This window comes from Erinaceus europaeus, chromosome 15 (genome assembly GCF_950295315.1).
Source record: "Erinaceus europaeus chromosome 15, mEriEur2.1, whole genome shotgun sequence".
Classification (NCBI taxonomy): domain Eukaryota; kingdom Metazoa; phylum Chordata; class Mammalia; order Eulipotyphla; family Erinaceidae; genus Erinaceus; species Erinaceus europaeus.
The window spans coordinates 63,701,397-63,718,427 of record NC_080176.1 but is presented as its reverse complement, the minus strand read 5'-3'; positions in this window follow the sequence as shown (position 1 = coordinate 63,718,427).

Sequence of the window (17,031 nt, the reverse complement as noted above, 5' to 3'; positions counted from 1 at the left end):
TGCCAGTGCTTGAGCTTTGTGCCACCTGCGCTTATCCCACTGCACTACTGCCTACTCCCCTATTTTTTAACTAACTTTTTTTTTAATACTACCAGATAAAGTGTAAAAAGTCAGACACAATTAAAAGCTTTCTTATGAAAAGCACCACTGACTGCCCTGATTCTCAGAAATAACCCTTTCAACTCTTCCAGCCTTTTCCTTACCACATTTCTTTGTATTTTTAGTACTTAAAATAGTTTATTGATTTGAAATGTAAATAATGTTATCAATTTTTATCATCAAACAATAAGCAAAATTTATCATCTAACAATCAAAGGTACTGGGTGTGTTGAGAAAAAAATTTAGGCCCATTTCAACTTCTTTATGTCTACTTTTCAAGGGTGGTTTACATTAGAGATGTGCTTATGTGCTGATAAGATACCTTAATGGTTCTGCAAAAGACTCTCATGTCTGAGGCTCTGAGGTCCCAAGTTTAATCCCCCAGCACCACCACAAGCCAGAGCTGAGCAGTACTCTGATCTTTTTGTGTCTTTCTCTGTATCTTTCTCTCTATCATTAAAATAAGTACAATATTTTAAAATGTGATTATATCATCATATTTCTAAATGATCTTCTAATATTTCCTGGTATATCATATTCAGCTAACATCTAGTAGCTTTCTACTTGGGGTTTAGTTCTCTTGAATAGTTGCACTACTATATCAGTATAACACTATTAGAACTCTGTCAGGCAGAAGTTGAAAAACAAGATCAGAAGAGAAAACACAAGTAGAACCTGAACTGGAATTGGCATGTTGCACCGAAGTAAAAGACTCAGGGGTGGGGTGGGTGGGGGAGAATACAGGTCCAGAAAGGATGACAGAGGACCTAGTGGGGGTTGTACTGTTATATGGAAAACTGGGAAATGTTATGCATGTACAAACTATTGTATTTACTGTCGAATGTAAAACATTAATTCCCCAATAAAGACACACACACACACACACACACACACACACACACATATATAGACTCTGGGGTGGGTGGGTGGGGGAGAATACAGATCCAAAAAGGATGACAGAGACCTAGTGGGGGTTGTATTGTTATGTGGAAAACTGAGAAATATTATGCATGTACAAACTATTGTATTTACTGTCAAATGTAAAACATCCCCCAATAAAGAAATAAATAAAAAAAAGAACTCTACCAGGGTGTTGTGGCTGAGCCAGGCAGTGTGTACTATGATTGTGTTTCTTTTCTTTTCAAATACTTGATTTATTAGTTGATAGAGACAAAAAAAATCAAGAGGAAAGGGGGAGGTAGACAGGGAAAGAGAGACATCTGCAGCATTGCTTCACCACTTGTGAAGCTTCCCCTTCTGCAGACGGGGTCTGGGGGCTTGAAAGGAACCTATGAGGGTGTTCAGCACCTGTCCTGGGCCCTGCCTCAAGGGGAGAACATTACTAAGCAACTGAGACTCCATGGTGCTCCCCCCGGCCCAGGTCTCTCTCTTGGATGGCTTGTCAGGGAATGGCATAAACAGGACTTGGGGGAGAAGGACACAGCCGTGAGGGCCTCTGTGATGGCTAACTGCCACTATGTCTGTGGGCTCTGGGCATCCTCAGCACCAGGACCTGGTAAGAAGCAGAAACCCAGGACACCTGCTTCTCTGGAGGTCAAGGACAGGGCTTCGTCCTGGTGCCCCTTCTCTGCCTCTCTGCTTTCAGCTCTGAGAGCTTCCAGAGAAGCAGGGATTCCAGAGAATTTTCGGGGTAAGGCCAGCCACGGCCACAGCTACATCCCGTTTCTGAGGAACAACAGTGGCTGTGGGGCAAAGGGCCTAGTCCAGTGTTGAGTGTCCCCCACTGACATCATTTGGGTGGGGTGGCCTGTGGTGGCCCCCCTGGGTCCTTGTGGGCTTGGCAGCCACCTCTGCTAACTCTGACTTCACCAGGAGCCTGTCACAACTTCCTTTTGTGCCTAACTCAGCCAGAATGTCTTTCTGTCCCCTGCAGCCTGGAAGACTGGGCAGGGACCCAGGCCAGGGGTGCTGGGGCAGGGGTGGAGGCGTGGCTGGCTGCAAAGCCACCTGGTGGGAGGATGGGGGTTGGGGTGAGGGGTGCAGGAATCTTGGTCCCTTTTGATGGTTACAATGGCTACGGTCCAGCTGGGGGTCCCTCGGGTCCTGAGCAGTCAGCACTCACCCCAAGTTCAGGCTGGTGTGGATACAGAAACCTGGTGGGGGTGTGGGGGATGGTGGGCAGAAGGCCCCAGCCTCAGAAAAGAAAGGTGTCACTTAAGGACCAAAGCCACTTTTTTTTTAAGTTTTTTTTTTTTTTTTAAAGATTTTATTTATTTACTAATGAGAAAGATAGGAGGAGAGAGAGAAAGAACCAGGCATCACTCTGGTACATGTGCTGCTGGGGATTGAACTCAGGACCTCATACTTGAGAGTCCAATGCTTTATCCATTGTGCCATCTCCCAGACCACAAACCACCTTGCATTGTTGTAGGATCAGCTCAGCTGGTAGAGCATCAGACTTGCACCTCTGAGATTCCCAGTTCAGTCCCCAGCACAACATGCACTGGAGTAATACTTTCACTCCTACCCCTCACTCTCTTTCTCATGTGATTCTCATATGAAAGTCTTTATTTATTTATTTATTTATTGTTAACTTCTTTCTTTCTTTCTTTTTTCTTTTTTTCTTTTTTTTTTTTTTACCAGACACTGCTCAGCTCTGGCTTATGGTGGGGTGGGGGATTGAACCTGGGACTTGACAGAGCCTCAGGCATGAGAGTCTGTTTGCATAACCATTGTGCTACCTACCCCCCCCCAAAAAAAAAACTCTTTTATCTTATGTGACACAAGCAAAATAATGTTAAAAAAAAGGGAACTCAAGGCCACCACCTATCAGAGGTACAGGGGTTCTTCTTCTAGCGTTTGCCCTTCTTCCGTAGCCAGTCAACAGCGTCAGGTTGAAAGCTGTCAGGAGCTGCTTGTTGCTGGCTTTGAAAGTGACTGGGATCCATGTGGATTCAGTCGGCTAGGAAGGATCGTCAGTTTCCCCAATGAATGGGTACTCACGGGATGCACCACGAGAAGGTCGATCCAATGGTACAGGGGTGAGGGGCATGATTAGAAGAACTGACACCTGGGGTCAGGTGTGGCTCATCTGGTACAGCGTACATAGTACCATGCTCAAGGACCTGGGTTCAAGCCCCTGCTCCTCATCTGTGGGGGTGGGGGTGGGGGTGGGGATGGTGAGGTGGAGGTTAGGAGTGGGGGGTGTTGACATACTTGATTAGTGCTTCGGGTCTCTCTCACACTCTCTCTCAATCTCTTTCTTTTTCTATTGCCTCCAGGGTTATCGCTGGGACAATTCGTAGTGCCTGCACTACAAATCCACCGCTCCTAGTGGCCATTTTTTCCATTTTGTTGTTGTTGGACAGGTCAGAGGGAAATTCAGAGAGGAGAGGAAAATAGGGGGAGAGAAAGACACCTGCAGACCCACTCCACCGCTTGTGAAGTGACCCTCCTGCAGGTGGGGAGCCAGGGGCCCGAACCAGGGTCCCTGAGTTTTGCACTATGTGAGCTTAACCCGGTGCGCTACCTCCCTGCCCCTCTCTCTTTCCCTTTCTCTGTCTACAGTCCTCCGCTCTACCAGCTGAGCTATTGAAGGGTGCTCCTCTCTTTTCCTTTCTATCTTCCCCTTCCCTCTCAATGTCTGTCTGTATCCAATAAAAATTAAATTTATTAAAAAAGGAAGATGACCAGCCACCTTGGGCAAGTCACCCTTTGCTCTGGGCTGTCCACTGGAGAGGCCATCTTCCAGGATGAACCCAGGAGCCACCCCTCCTGGCTCCTGGCCCCTGGCCTCAGCCACCCTGAGAACTCATTGACAGCTGGCCTTCAGAATGTGTGGGCCAATGGAAGCCGCGTGGGTGTCTGGAGTCCCGCAGGCTCCTCCCCCTTGGGCCCTCGGGTGCTGTGCTGTGCTGGAGGACCCTTCCCTGGAACTCCAGAGGAGGAGAGCTGCAGGCATGGCTGATCCGCTCCCACCCCAGGCGGTCGCAGCAGGCACTTTCTGGGAAGCGCCCCCAGAAGCAAGCCCTGAGCAGCTAGGAGGCCCTGGCTCCAGCCCGTTTCCCTTGAACTGCAGCCAGGCGGGCCTCACGCATTACTCACTGGCGGAGCGGCCCTGGCTCTGGGCCAACGCAAACAGGCCTCCAGCCTGCCCTGGGGCTGGTGCGGGGCCACTGAGGGGAGGGCGCGCCCACGCATGGAGGGGTCAGGCTCAGCCCAGCGACCTCCATGATTGGGCCTGGAGGATCCTGGGTGCTCCCTGCTGAGGGGGAAGCCACCACTCCTCCCCATGAGGCCAACAGTGGCCAACCACAGTGCCTCTGGGACAGCTGAGGAGACAGGAGCCAAGGCCTGTGCTGTCCCCGAGTTCCACAGGGGCAGGTCCAAGAAAGGGGAAGCTCACATGATCCAGGAGGACTTAGTGGAGGAAGTGGGGCCTGGTAGGAGAAGCTTAAGGGAGAAGCTTAAGTGGAGGTCTCAGGGTGTTATGAAGATGAAGACTGGGATGGTCTTGGACGGTGGGCGTAGGAGGGAGGGGTTGGGGGGGGGAGGAGGGTTTGGCCAGGGGCTAGTGGTCTTGGGTAGGCCCAGGCAGTCCTTGTCCAGAAAGCATCTTTTCATTCATCCATACACCCATACACCCATTTATCAACCATCTATCTATCCATCCATCCATCCCCCTCCATCTTCATCTGTCCCTCTTTTCTTCTAGTTATCCAATCATTTCCTTTCCATTTGCTCATCCATCCATCCATCTCCCTCTCACCTACCCTTCTACCAGCCATTCCCTCTTTTCTTCTATTCATCCATCCATCCATCCATTTACTTGTCTGTGTTTTTGTTGTTGTGTTTTTTTTTTTTTTAACCTGAGCACTGATTAGCTCTGGCTTATGGTGGTGCAGACAATTGAACCTGGGACTTTGGAGTCTCAGGCATAAGTCTCTTTGCATAACCATCATGTTATCTAGCCCCTTCACCCCACCCCATTCACTTGTCCTTATGCCTATCCATCCACCCACCTGCTCATGTATTTATCCTTCTTTCCATCTATCCACCCACTTACTTGTCCATTTGTTATCCATCCATCCAAACCATAGATATCTACTGAGCACCTATTATTAGCCAAGACCTATAATAAGTATTTTCACTGACCTTACACATATTCACCTGGCTGCAATAAGTTGTTCTGTTACTGTTTACTTATAGAGATTGAAGAGGCTGAGAGACAATTCACTTGGTAGAGCTCACACTTAGCTCTGTGAGGACCCGGAGGCGCCACGCAAGGGGGAGCTTCACACGTGGAGTGCTGCTTTTGTATCTCTCCTCTCTCTTGTTTGTCTCTTGCCTTTTATCTAGATGGGGGAAAAGAACGACTATGGCAGGAGCAGTGGAACCGTGCAGGCATAACGCCCCCAGGGAAACCTTGGCAGCAGAATAAATAAATAAATGGACTGAGAAGTGATCAGTGTGTCCCTGTCCTCGAGGAGTTTCTTATCTTGTGGGGCAAAAACAAAACATAAAATGACACATTTTGACAAGTGCTATAAAGGAAAAGACCAGAGGACCAGGAGAGGGTCAGGTCCACACTTTTTTTTTTAATTTTTTTTTAAATTTTATTTATTTATTCCCTTTTGTTGCCCTTGTTGTTTTATTGTTGTAGTTATTATTGATGTCGTTGTTGTTGGATAGGACAGAGAGAAATGGAGAGAGGAGGGGAAGACAGAGAGGGAGAGAAAGACAGACACCTGCAGACCTGCTTCACCGCCTGTGAAGGGACCTGCCTGCAGGTGGGGAGCCAGGGGCTCGAACCGGGATCCTGACGCCGGTCCTTGAGCTTAGCGCCACCTGCGCTTAACCCGCTGTGCTACAGCCCGACTCCCTGGTCCACACTCTTAGAATTTTGTGTGACCCTGAACAAGCAGCCTCACCTCTCTGTGCCTCAGTTTCTGTGCCTGTGACTTGGGGTTAAGAGTAATGTCTACCTTATGCATTTGTCTGTTGGTGCTTTTTTCCAGCAGTGACATGATTTTTTTCTACCCACAATCTGTATTTAGATTCAGTTGGTTCAACAAGCTCTTTACTATTATAACTTTATTAAGATATGGCTCACATACCAGACAACTCACTATTTTATTTCATTTAATTTTTATCATCAAGGTTATCACTGGAGCTCAGTGCCAGCACTATGAATCCACCATTCCCAGTGGCCATCCCCCCCCCCCGCTATTTTATGTGATAGGACAAAGAGAAATTGAGAGGAGGAGAAAGGGAGAGAGAGAGCACTGTTTCACTGCTCATGAAGCATCCCCCCTGCAGGTGGGGAGCAGGGGCTCAAAACCAGGTCCTTGTCCATGGTAATGTATGTGCGCAATCAGCTGTGCTACCACCTGGCCCCCAACCCCATCATTTAAAGTGTGCAGTTTGATAACTCTGAGTGCATTCGGATCTGTGCCTGCCCCCCACTACCACCACTGTGAATTTCAGAACATTTTAAAGGAACTGTAGGGGGACAGGGTGGTGGCACACCTGGTAGAGAACACCTGTTACAATGTGCACGGACTTGGGTTCAAACCTGCTTCCCTGTCTTCACCACCTGTGAAGAAGCGCTGCAGTTCTCTCTCTCTTTTTCTAATTATCTTTATTTTTTGGGTAGAGACAGCCAGAAATCGAGAGGGAAGGGAGTGATAGGAAGAGAAACAGAGAGACAACTGCAACACTGCTTCACCACTTGCAAAGCTTTCCCCCTGCAGGTGGGGACTAGGGGCTTGAACCCGGGTCCTTGTGTATTGTAACATGTGCACTCAACCAGGTGCATCAGCACCCAACCCCTGTCTCTCTCCCTCTTCCCTTTCCCTCTCAAATTCTCTCTGTTTCTATCCTAAATAAATAAACAAATAAATAAAATAAAATAAAAATTGGGAGTTGGGCAGTAGTGCAGCGGGTTAACCACACGTGGTGCCAAACACAAGGACGGGCATGAGGATCCCTGTTCGAACCCCAGCTCCCCACCTGCAGGGCAGTCACTTCACAAGTGGTGAAGCAGATCTATAGGTGTCTATCTTTCTTTCTTTCCCCCCATATTTTTATTGGGGAATTAATGTTTTACATTCAACAGTAAGTACAATAGTTTGTACATGCATAACATTCCCCAGTTTTCCATATAACAATACTAGGGGTGTCTATCCTTCTGTCCCCCTCTTTATCTTCCTCTCCTCTCTCCATTTATCTCTGTCCTATCTAACAATGATGACATCAATAACAACAACAATAACTACAGCAACAATAAGAAACAAGGGCAACAAAAGGGAAACTAAATAAAATACAAAAATAAATTAATAAAATAAAATAAAAATTAAAGCAATAGTGCTGTGATAAGCATCTACAGACAGATTTCTTTCTGTAATCTTTTTTTTTTCCAGGAGCATTCTCAACCCTGGCTTATGCTGGTGTCAGGGTTTGAACCTGGGGCCTCTGGAGCCTCAGGTAAGACAGACTATTGTATCAACCCCTGTTCTATTTCCCTGTTCCTATGTATATGTTTCTGTATGACCATATACTTTAATATATACATATATATGTATATATGTTTAACATTTTGAGAAATTTCTGGACTGTTTTCCAAGGTGGCCACTCCATTTATATTCTCACCACTGTTCCATTACAACCCGTTCTGTTTGGGTTCCAGTTGTCAGCAATTGCAATGATCTAACTTTTTTAGTCTCTGCATACAGGCAGGGAAGAAAGTGTATCTCACTGTGGTTTTGAGCTGCAGTTCTTTGGTGAGCAATAACAAGCATCTTTGTGTATCTTCATTGGTAAAGTATCTATTTATCTCTCTTATTCATTTTTATTTCTTGTATGTTTGGGATCCAGAACTCAATCCAAGGGCTTCATACATGTCAAGCATGTACTTTATCAGTTACTTCTTTGACTGTTTGTTCAATTTATTGTATTGGGTTATTGGGAAAGTCAGGATATATATTTGCATAGAAAAACATCAAAAATATGTCATGACTTTTTCCAACAGTCCAATACATCTCTCTCTCTCTCTCTCTCTCTCACACACACACACACACACACACACACACACACACACACACACACACATTATTTTGGATAGAGACAGAGAGAAATTGAGAGGGAAGGGATATATATATATGTGTGTGTGTGTGTGTGTGTGTGTGTGTGTGTATGAGATATAGAGAGATGGAGATGGAGATGGAGAGGGAGAGGGAGAGGGAGATGGAGATGGAGAGGGAGAGGGAGAGGGAGAGGGAGAGGGAGAGGGAGAGGGAGAGAGAGACCTGCAGCATTGCTCCACCATTTGAGAAACTTTGCCCTGCAGGTGGAGGTGGTGGTAGAGGTGGAAGTGGAGGTGGAGATGGACATGGACGTGGACATGGAGGTGGGGGCTGTGGGACTGAACCTGGGACCTTGTGCATGGCACATGTGCACTCAGCCCAGTTCAACACTTCCCAGCAGGTACCTATTTCATTCTTTTGTATCTGGAAATCTGGTTGCAAAAACTCCTTCCCTCATGTGATAGTCATAGCCCTCTTGTCAAAAACCAAGTGATGCATATGTGTGAAGGCTCATCTGTTCTCTCAGTGTTATTCCCCTGAGTGGGGTCTCTTTATTGCAGCAGCACCCTACTGTCTTGATTGAGACTATTGTGGAGGTAGGTTCTGAAACTGGGAAGTGCGAGTACTTAGGATTTGTTCTTCTTTTTCAGGTCTAGCATGCTATTTTGGGTCTCTTGCAATTCCATCTGAACTATAGAAACAGTTTTCCAGTTTCTACAAAGAAGTCAGCTAGAGTTCTTATGAGGACTACACTGAATCTTTAGACCAGTTGGGGGATGGGGAAGGGTTTCCTGCAACATCGAGGTCTCCCGGTTCCTGAACATGGGGTGCTTCTCCAGCCAAAAATGTTTTGTTAATTTCATTTTGTGTTGCCCTCTGATTTAAAAAAAAATTTTTTTTTTAAATTTATTTATTCCCTTTTGTTGCCCTGGTTGTTTTATTGTTGTAGTTATTGTTGTTGTTGTTATTGATGTCGTCGTTGTTGGATAGGACAGAGAGAAATGGAGAGAGGAGGGGAAGACAGAGAGGGGGAGAGAAAGATAGACACCTGCAGACCTGCTTCACTGCCTCTGAAGCGACTCTCCTGCAGATGGGGAGCCGGGGGCTCGAACTGGGATCCTTACTCCTGTCCTTGTGCTTTGTGCCACCTGCGCTTAACCCGCTGTGCTACCACCTGTCTCCCACATTTTTATTTATTTATAATATTTTATTTATTTCCTTTTGTTGCCCTTGTTATTTTATTGTTGCAGGTATTATTGTTGTTATTGATGCCATCGTTGTTGGATAGGACAGAGAGAAATGGATAGAGGAGGGGAAGACAGAGAGGGGGAGAGAAAGATAGACACCTGCAGACCTGCTTCACTGCTTGTGAAGCGACTCGCCTGAAGGCGGGGAGCTGGGGGCTCGAACCAGGATCCTTACGCTGGTCCTTGTGCTTTGCCCACCTGCGCTTAACCCGCTGCACTACTGCCCGACTTCCACATTTTAATTTTTTATATAAAAGGGGGGTGCGCACCAGAGCATCACTCTGGCGTATGTAATTTCAGGAATCAAACTCAGGAACTCATGCTTGCCAATCAGAAACCCTACCTGCTGTGTCACCGCTGGGGCTACAAGAAATACTGCACTTCTTCTCCGTCTTCTTCTGCCTCTCTCCTTTTCCACACGAACACCCTGACACTGCCTTCTTTCTAGGCAGAGAGGGCCTTTACCTTCAGGAAGAGGAAACTTCTGTCCAGGGAGGTGGCTCAGTGAATAGAGTTCAGGAATTGCACGTGTGAGACCCCAGGTTGGATCCCCAGCACTATGTTTGCTACGGCAGATTCTGGTCTCTCTCTCAATAAAGAAATAAATAATAATAATAGTAGGGGCTGGGTGGTGGCACACTTGGTTGAGTGCACACATTACCCTGCACAAAGACCTGGGTTCAAGTTTCCAGCCACTTGCAGGAAAGAAAACTTCACAAGCAGTGAAGCAAGTGCTACACGTGTCTCTCTTTCTCTCCCCTCTCCTCTCAATTTCTCTGTCTTTATCCAAAATAAATTTTAAAAAATTAAATAACAATAATAATGTTAAGTAATAATGAGAAGAAGATTTGCAGGTTGGTGATTCCCCTTTTCACTTAAAAATTTTTTTTATTATCTTTATTTTATTTATTGAATAGAGACAGCCAGAAATCTAGAGAGAAGGGGGTGATAGAGAGGGAGAGACAGAGAGACACCTGCAACATTGCTTCACCACTTGCAAAGCTTTCCCCCTGCAGGTGGGGACTGGGGGCTTGAACCCGTGTCCTTGCACATTGTCACATGTGCACTCAACCAGATGTGCCACCATCCGGTCCCTAGTGATTCCCCTTGAAGCAGCTCTAGAACCTCACTGTTTGGGACTGGGTGGTGGTGCACTTGGTTGAGAGCACATGTGGCAATGCACAAGGACCCAGGTTCAAGCCCCTGACCCCCACATGCAGGGGGAAAGCTTTGCAAGTAAAGCAGTGTTTTCAGGTCTCTCTCTGTCTCTCTCCTTCTTTACTTCCCCCTTCCTCTCAATTTCTGGCTGTCTCTGTCTAATAAATAAATAAAATTTACAAAAAAAAAAAAAAAAAGAACGTCACTGTTTTCGGGAGGTGGGGCAGACCTGCCCTCTGCTTGGTTCTGAGGCTCCAGAGAAGATTTCAGGAGAGGGCTGAGGAGCACCCCTAGGGGCTGGGCTGCCACTAAGGGGTCCCTCAGGCACTGCATCCCCCCAGCCCTGGGTGGTGCATCCTCCCTCAGGGGTTTATCCTCCTGCTGCTGCTTTCAAGACCCCAGCCCCATGTCTCCTTCTGCCCTCTATTCCTCCCTGTGCCTCTCTAGCAGACTGGTGAGGGGCACAGGCTATCCTGGGCACAGCTGCATTATGCAAGCCCCTCCATGATCTGATGGGGGTAGGGTGGAGGAAGAAAGAAGGGTGCTTGTCTCTCTGTCACCTACCCCTGAGAAGTCATGGGCCAGCAAGTGGGGTGCTTCCTCACTGTGACAGGTTCCATTTTGGACTCCACACCCCAGTCTACTGTCCTACAGCTGTGATAGCAGAAGCCCCCCAAAAGCCCCCAATAGACTGCTCCCTCCCTCTGCTTTTCCTGCTGGGGGTGGGGGGAGGCTTCTTCCCGCCTGCTGTCTGGAGCACCCCCAACCCCACCCAGGGCAGGTTCCCCATTTCAACCACCCACTTCCTCTCCTACCCAGACCCTGGGGCGCCAGAAGGCAGGCCAGGCCCCCTGCTCCCTTCTGCCACCAGTCCCCCTGTGCCCACTACCCTCTCCCCCCATTCATGTTGTGGGTCAAAGGAGAAGGGGGTGTGAGTGGGGGGGCTCAGGGCTTGGATAGTGAGGCCAGGTGAAGGTGAGGTCTTGCCCCAGGCACCTCTCTGTCCTCCTCACAGGGCCCTGACCTTGAAGTAGTTATGCATCAGGCACAGGGAGTGGCCTTCAGAGAAAGAGGTCTGTGGGAGGTGGCTTTGTACTTAGGACCCTCAGCTGCGGCCTGGTGGGTCCATTCCTCCCTCTTCCGGGAAGGTGTCTTCAGAACTGGGGGCAGGCAGGCAGAGCAGCCCAATGAAGGAGTCACAGGGCAGATGCAAGATGCCAATGACTCGATTTTGGCCCCAGACTGCTTGGCCAACTAGCTGTATTACCTTGGGGAGGTGACTTAGCCTCTCTGGGCTTCCATTACCTCACAAATGGGAGGATATTTAGAGACCTTGGCTTCCACTCTACAGGTCTCAAGCAGGGTTTCTCAGCCTCAGCAAGCACTGCTGGCCTTGGGGGCCAGGCGAGTCTCTGCTCTGGGGGCCATCCTTTCTCTGTGACATGTCTGCAAGCATCCCTGCTTTCTGCCCCATGCTGTGTCAACTGAAAATGACTCCAGACATTGCCAAGCATCCTCTGAGGGCAGAACTGGCTGCACTGGAGAACAACTGTTGCAAAGGGATTTGCCCGAGTTGATCTACATCATGGACTGTGACTGTGGCTCAACTGGGAGAGCATCGGACTTTGTTTTAAATTTTATTTATTTATTCCATTTTGTTGCCCTTGTCTTTTTTAATTGTTGTAGTTATTATTGTTGTTGTTATTGGATAGGACAGAGAGAAATGAAGAGAGGAGGGGAAGACAGAGAGGGGGAGAGAAGGATAGACACCTGCAGACCTGCTTCACCGTTTGTGAAGCGCCTCCCCTGAAGGTGGGGGCCGGGGGCTCAAACCGGGATCCTTACACCAGTCCTTGTGCTTTGTGCCACTGCACTTAATCATCTGCGTTACTGCCCGACTCCTAAGTGACAGACTTTTTTTTTTTAAAGATTTTATTTATTTATTTATGAGAAAGATAGGAGGAGTGAGAAAGAACCAGACATCACTCTGGCACATGTGCTGCCGGGGATCGAACTCAGAACCTCCTGCCTGAGAGTCCAGAGCTTTATCACTGCACCACCTCCTGGACCACGTACTTAGTCTGACCCCCCAGCACTGCATGTAGCAGAGTGGTGTTCTGGCTTGTGTTTCTCTCTCCTTTTCTGTCTCATGTGAAACTCTCCCATATGTAATACAGAAAATAAATTAAAAAAAAAAAAAAACCGTGCACTGAGAACAGCATCTGGTGCTGGGAGAGCTCTCAACAGTGCTCACCTGCTGTCATCTGTGCACACAGGCAGCAGCGGCAAAAGCAAAAGGAGAGACGCGAAGCAGAAGTCAGGGCGGGAGAATGTGACTGACACTTAGAGACTGGGAACAGCATCTGGGAAGGAGATGGAGAAACTATATTTAAGAAGTTTCCCAGGAAGTCAGGTGGTAGCACAGTGGGTTAAGCGCACATGGCACAAAGCACGAGGACCGGCGTAAGGATCCCTGTTCGAGCCCCTGGCTCCTCACCTGCAGAGGAGTCACTTCACAGGCAGTGAAGCAGGTCTGCAGGTGTCTATCTTTCTCTCTCCCCCCTGCCTTCCCCTCTTCTCTCCATTTCTCTCTGTCCGATCCAACAACAACGACACCAGTAACAACAATAATAACTACAACAAGGGCAATAAAAGGGAATAAATAAAAATAAAAATAAAAATGAAGGATTTCCCTATTATTAGCCAGAATGTGGGTCCAGCGTCCTGGAGGCTGTGCTGGATCCCCTGACAGTGCAGGAAGGGGGGAGAAAAGCACATAGTCTTTTGTATTTTTAAAGTGCATTTTCTAATGAGAGAACAAAGCACCAATTTGCCATTTACAGAGTTTCTTTATTTTTTATTTTTTAAACAGACCACAGCTCAGCTCTGGATATTGGTGGTGCTCAGGACTGAACTTAGGAATCTCTTGTATGTAAGTCTGATGTGGTACTGCTGTACAATAAAAATCAATAACTCTAGCTAATATTTACTCATTTATTTATTCAATTAATTTTCTAAAATTATCTTTACTTATTGGATTGAAACAGCCAGAAATGAAGAAGTAAATTGGAAGTGGAGAGAGAGAGAGAGAGACACCTGCAGCACTGCTTCACCACTCACAAAGCTTTCCCCTGCAGGTGGGGACCAGGAGCTTGAACCTGGGTCCTTGTGCACTGTAACATGTGTTCTCAACCAGGTGTGCTACCACCTGGCCCTTTATTTATTCACTTTTTATTATTACCAGTGTTATCACTGGGGCTTGGTGCTCACATGATAAATCCACCAGTCCTGGTAGTCTTTTTTTTTTCTTTCCTCTTTTCTCTCTTTCTATTTGATAGGACAGAGAGAAATTGAGAGGGGAGAGAAAGATAAAGAGTCAGAGAGACTGTTTTCCTCTCATGAAGTTTCCCCCCTGCAGGTGGGCACTGCAGGCTTGAACCCAAGTCCTTGTGCATGGTAACACGTGTACTCAACTGGGTACAGCACTGCCCAATCCCTAATTTAATTAATATATATTTTAAATGGAGTGTTGGAAACTGAACCTCATACATGCAAGGCTTGTGCTTTACCGCTGAACTACCTGTCTAGAGTTCATATCCTGTCAGTCAGTGAAGGCCTGAGGCCCACAGCCTCTCACTAGTTCTCCTTCTCCTTCTCCTCCTTCTTCTCCTTCTCCTCCTCCTCCTTCTTCTTTTTCCTCCTCCTCCTCTTCTTCTTCTCCTTCTTGTTTTTTGTTTTTAATGATTTAATAATGGTTGACAAGACTGTGGTATAAGAGGAGTACAATTCCACACAGTTCCCACCACCAGAGTTCCATATCCCCTCTCCTCCACTGGAAGTTCCCCTACTCTTTGCTCTCACTAATTCTTGGGGAGATGTCACTGGGTGCTCCAGGAGGCTGCACCTAGCTGGGGCGTCAGAAAGAGAAGGGTGATTAAGATGTGGCTGGAACTGTTGGTTGAGGTGTCAGGAAGATGGTGAGGATGGAGAAGAGGAGGAAAGACATCACTAACCACACCAGGGCCACAGGATGTGGTGGGAATGCTGATCAGGCAGAGGCCCACGAAGGCCAGTTCTGGGAAGTGTGGTATGGCCAGAGGGGTGGATTGAGGTCAGCTTGTGAGGGGCCTGGAGGACTGGGCTGCAGACACAGGGGCTCTTTCTTCTGGACTCCTTGGAGGGCTGTGAGCAGAGGCCTGGCAGCCCCCCAAAGGGGTTCTGCTCTGGGAAGAAAAGGGGCTTGGTTCTGTCTCCCCAGGAAGGGGCCTTGGGACAGCCTCCAGGCAGAGCTCAGGCTGGGGCCCCTCTCCTCCCCTCCCCCTCCTTTGCTCCCTGGGCAGGGCCAGAATGGACCTGGCCCAACTCCCACTCTAAGCCATGCCCACCTCAGTCTCCCTGGTGGAGAAATGGGGGTGCCTGCCCTGCCTCCCCTTGGGCCCACCTGACCTGCCTCTAGTGACTGTGAATAGAGGTACTTCAGCGGGAGGAGTGGCATGGCAGTGCCTGTGGGAAGCCCTCACTGAGTCTGATCCTGAGGGGTAACTGGGAGCTCCACAGAAGAGCTGGGGACCGAGGGGGATGGGAACAGGGGTGGGCAGTGGGAACACTCTCTTGGACTCCCTTTCTTCATATATATATATATATATATATATATATTTTTTTTTTTTTGGTATTTTTAAAGGTAAAAGGAAAAATAGAGATGAGAGACAGACAGACAGACAGACACATCAAAGCACTGAAGCTTCCTCAATGTAGTGGGGGCCGGATTCCAACCTGGGTCACACACATGGCAAGGCAGCACTCTATCCAAGTGAGCTATTCTGCTAGTCCTCTCTGGAGGTCCCTGCTCTTCCCTGGGGCCACACCTTCCGGGGTACTCCCAAACCCAGGCCAGGCTTAGCCATGGGGACTGACGCCAGAGAGCTCAGGTGTAGAGGTTGCCCTGAGATGGTCCAGCTCTTGGGACCCCAGTGAACAGTCACCTTGTGCCCCCTGCCACCCCCGCCCCATCCAAGGGAACAGCATCCCTTTGGCTCCAAAGAGAATTTGAAGAATGTGAATGAGGCTTCTGAGCCCTGCCTGCCCTTGGCCGAGGCCCAGGCCTCCAGGAGGGGGGTGGGGTGAAGGAGAGGGGCACAGCCAAGGCTTCCGGTCCAGCCCTTTCAAGAGCAGGTTGCTGCCACCACGTGTCACCCTGGGCAAGCCCTCCACGTAGGCGTAGGCGGGAGTCACGAGACAGCTTGCTCACCCTTCAGGGTGGCTGAGAGGATCAAATGAGATGCTGGAGATAAAAGAGAGCAGAGGAAAAAAAGCACAGAGCACAGTAAGTGGGTGTTACTGTCACTACTAACTGCTTACTAGCTGCTCGCCAGCCCCCGCAAGTCAAGTCGGAGCCATCTGGCAGGTTCTCGGGTCCACCTGAGAGCCCTGAGCTGCAGACCCACCACACCCCAGAGCTCTCCTAGGGGGAAGGGGGCCGGACGGGGCTTTTCTGACCCTCCAGTCCTGAGGTTCAGCCTCTCCTGGTGGTGGGGGGAGGTGGGAAGGGTGACGGGCCTTGGTTTCTCTGTGGGGTGGGGCCCTCCAGGCACCACAGATGTCACATGGGACTCCACAGAGCAACACACACACACACACACACACACACTCACGAGACACAGGTACACACACACACACACACACAAGGATTTTCGTATCCACACACAAACTCAGACATACTCTCACACACATTTATATAGAGAGGTACTTATACACACAGGTACTCACACTTACTTGTATACACAAGTACTCACACACATGCTTATACACTCACACTCACACACTCACTCAAACACAGAGAGGTACTCACAGACACACTGTGTGTATGACACAGACGCTCACATTCATTCACACACTGATACACAGAGGTACTCACACAGAGAGATTCACACATTCTCACATTCACACTTGCACAAGTATTCAGTCATTCACAAACACATGAATACACAGTTGCACACACTTATACAGAGATATACACACACATACACTCACACTTATACACATGTAGTCACACTCACACATGTGCATATACACTCATACTCATACACACACTCACACACTCACACCCTCCCACCCTCACCCCCACCCAACCAATTCTGCCATCACCTCCGTCAGCCTGGAGGCCAGGGGTCAGGCAGGGGTATGATTACCTGGGTGGTTGTTGTTGTTGTTATGATCGTCCTGAGGAAAAGTCTCAACTCGGCAGAAAACATCAAACAGCGGCCTGAGAGCACAGTGGTGGTGGCGACAGGCCCTCTGGGGCGCTTTCTAGTGCAGACCTGCCTCCTCGTTTGCAGAAACGACTTATTAATCTGCGATTGAAACTGTAATTATGCCGTCACCGCGTCAACAAGCTGGAACACGGCGAGGGCTGGCAGCGCCGTCTGGGGATGTGTTCTTCCCTCCACCGTGATGGACTGCCACCTTCCCACACCTGCCCACTG